Below are 3,337 nucleotides of genomic sequence, written 5' to 3' on the forward strand. Positions count from 1 at the left end.
AAAAAAAAAAAAAAAAAAAAAAAGAATTAAAAATGCCTTGAAGACAATAGAAAGTGCCAGCAGACAGACAAGCTAAAAGAGCTGTATGGACAAGTGTATACTGTTTGGAACACTATGATGAATGCTTAGCTGTGTGTAGAGATCTTGTGAAAAATTCCCAAGATGACTATGAAGAGGAGAGGAACATAAACCTTTCAGCACTTGTTGTAGCTCAAGGCAGTTGGGAAAAAGTGCTTCCAGAGAACTTGGGCCCCCAAGAAAGCACCCATGAACTGTGCTACAACACCATCTGTACACTGACTGGACAAGTCTAAATCCTACAGAAAGCTGATGATCTTTGCTGCCAGTCATTTTCAGAAGACTGATGGGACAGAAGACCCACAGACAGAACTGGTGATCATTCACGGTCAGGTGGCCTACATTCTGCAGCCTCAGGGTCAGAGGAGGCTTTGTAGCTTTACAATCAGATAATAAAACTGAAGCCAACAGATGTGGGATTAGTAGCTGTAATTGCAAATAACATCATTACCATTAGTAAGGTCCAAAATGTCTTTGACTCCATGAAGGTGAAATTAACCAGTGCAGAAGGAATAGAGTTTAAATTTTCCAAGAAACAAGTGCAAGCTGTAGAATGTAACAAAGCTTTACTTGCTATGTACACAAGGCAGGCAGATCAATGCTGCAAAATATCTACTGGTTTATAGTCCTAAAGTCCTGAGCATCTCCTGCCTATGTTAATCCAAGCTGCCCAGCTCTGCTTCAGTTTTTAGATCAGCATCCAGAAAATTCAGCTCACATTGAGCTGACCATGGCACAGTTGAAAATTTCTCAAGGTAACATTTCCAAAGCATGTCTAATTCTGAGAAGCATAGAAGAGTTAAAGCATAAACCAGGCATGTTATATGCATTAGTGACCATGTATAGCCATGAGGAAGACATTGATAGGCTGTTGAGGTCTTCACATAGGCTGTGCAGTAGAACCAAAAACATCAGCCCAAATCTCCTGATCATTTGTCCTTGATAAGAGAAGCAGCAAACTTCAAACTCAAATATGGGCAGAGGAAGAAGGCAATTAGTGACCTAGAACAGCTATGGAAGCAAAAATCCAAAAGCTATTCACACCCTGGCACAGCTTATTTGTGCTTATTCACTTGTAGATCCAGAGAAAGCAAAAGCTCTTAGTATTACTTGCCCTCAGCAGATAGTATATCTCTAAAAGAAGACATTGAAGCTCTTAAAAATTCTCCTGGTGCTACATACATTTGGAAGAAGGGTGGAAAAGTCACCGGAGATAGTCAACCAAATGAGCAATGCCAGGGAGATTTGAAAAAGAAGAAGAATAAGAAGGGAAAACTGCCTAAGAATTATGACCCAAAAGTTACCTCAGATCCAGGAACATGGCTGCCAGTATGAGAACATTCTTACTACTGAAGAAGAAAGAAGGGTAAAAAGAAGGATCAGATTGGAAAGGGCACTCAGGGAGCAACTGTGGGAGCTTCATCTGAACTGGATGACAGTAAAACTGAGCACTCCTCCCACCTCCCCAAGACCCAGCAGTGCCTGCCTCTACAAATAACATAATACCCCAAGACATCAGAAACCTGCAGGGGCTCCAGCAACAAAGAAGAAACAGCAACAGAAAAAGAAGAAAGGAGGAAAAGGCAGCTAGTGATTAGAATGTTCTTGTTCCAGGCTATTTTTAAGCTAGTCTCAGTGTTACTAGGAACATAATAAATGTATCAGTGAGAAGCACAGAATTGCTCCCTCTCCCATTCCACTATTTTCATAAAGTAATATCTCATTCATCCAATAGGAAAACATCTTCCTCAAACTGTCTAGTTAGATTTGGCCTATTTGTTCCACATAGCTTTGCCCATATTATGAGGACTAAAGATGATTGGGCATTTACCCACCTTGATAACTATTGCATCCTTTATCTTTATTGATTTGATCTTTTTTCCATTTCATAAATAAGGCACATTATTTGAGGTTTCCCAGGATTTAAGGAGACACTATTTCTGTTGTTTCAACTAGAGTTTGAAAGTTAAAGATGCTCGTTCCTTCTGTCAAGTCCCACTTTAAATTAGATCTCAGGAGGCTCTGGGAGACTAAAAATGGAATCTTCTGAGCATTCCAAATATTTGCTTAGAAATTTCATGTGATTAATAAGGGACCTTATTAAAACACCGGTGTTCTTCACTCAACTAAATGAGTGGCCACAAACAGACTATAGTAAATGTCTTAAATAATTTTAACCACAAGTTCTCTGTCATTTGATAATAGAATATGAGATACTTTTCATGGATGTGGCAGCTTTGTGCTCGTTATCATTTTCATTTTCAGATTATGTTAATATGTTGATTTAGCACCACTGAAGATTTTAAGAAAATACGTCAGTGTTGCAAGTAGTTTACTCTTAGACCCAGAGTCAGATGTCAGATGGGTTTGGATTATCTGAATCAAAAAGGTTAATGTTCCTATCAAGAATATGAAAGATAAAAAAAAATAAAGAATATGAAAGTTGACTTCATTACTTAGAGGGGAAATCAATACCACACAGTATTAAAATTTAACAGAACTGGTTGACCCAATTAATACACTCAAATGGCTCTTCTCTCTGCTTATGGGTTATGACTGTTCATTACCGTTCCCAGAGTAATGAAGTATTTTACAGTCGGTTTGTGATATAAATGTTGTTTGTCTTTCCTTACCTACAAGTCATTTTCATCAAAAGCTGAGAGACATCTTAGAATACCTACCCTTGTTGGTATTCATTTTATGCTGCCCAAGATATCATTTTAGACTTTTGAGTATTTCCTTGTGATCATATTATTCTGTCCTTGTTCATAAAGTGCTGCTAATAGACTGAACATTAAAAAAAATTATACTACCCTGGTACCTTAGTTCCACCAGTTGAAGTAGTCTGTTCAATATACCACACATGGTTAATGGAGAAACTCTTGAAATTAAAAGCATTCAAGATTATACATGTTGGTTGATATTTTATTTTGACATTCATAACCTCCCCCATCTGTATCTCTGTCTGTCCTTGACTCTATCAGAGACAGGGTCTCTCTCTCTAACAGAAAGGGTCTTATTATGTTGCCCAGGCTGGCCTGGAACTTCTGAACTCAAGCAATTCTCTTGCCTTAGCCTCCTGACTAACTGGGATTGTGGGCATGTAGCGCCATGGGCAGCTTTAGTAAGTTGACTCTCTTGAGATATGTAAGGTAGTTAATAATGATGTTTACAAAAAACAATTTTGTTTCTTTTTCTTATCTTATTACTATAGCTAAGTCCTCTCACTGTGAGTGTTCAATTATAATGTGTCATACCA

At 38.1% G+C, this 3,337-nt stretch overlaps 1 pseudogene; it reads left to right on the top strand.

Annotated features, from left to right (window-relative positions):
• Positions 1–1,669, top strand: part of LOC104856278 — a 9,328-nt pseudogene extending 7,659 nt beyond the window's left edge.
• Positions 1,670–3,337: the final 1,668 nt, after the last annotated feature.

Source organism: Fukomys damarensis, unplaced genomic scaffold (genome assembly GCF_012274545.1).
Source record: "Fukomys damarensis isolate Sample0158 unplaced genomic scaffold, DMR_v1.0_HiC HiC_scaffold_16, whole genome shotgun sequence".
Classification (NCBI taxonomy): Eukaryota; Metazoa; Chordata; class Mammalia; order Rodentia; family Bathyergidae; genus Fukomys; species Fukomys damarensis.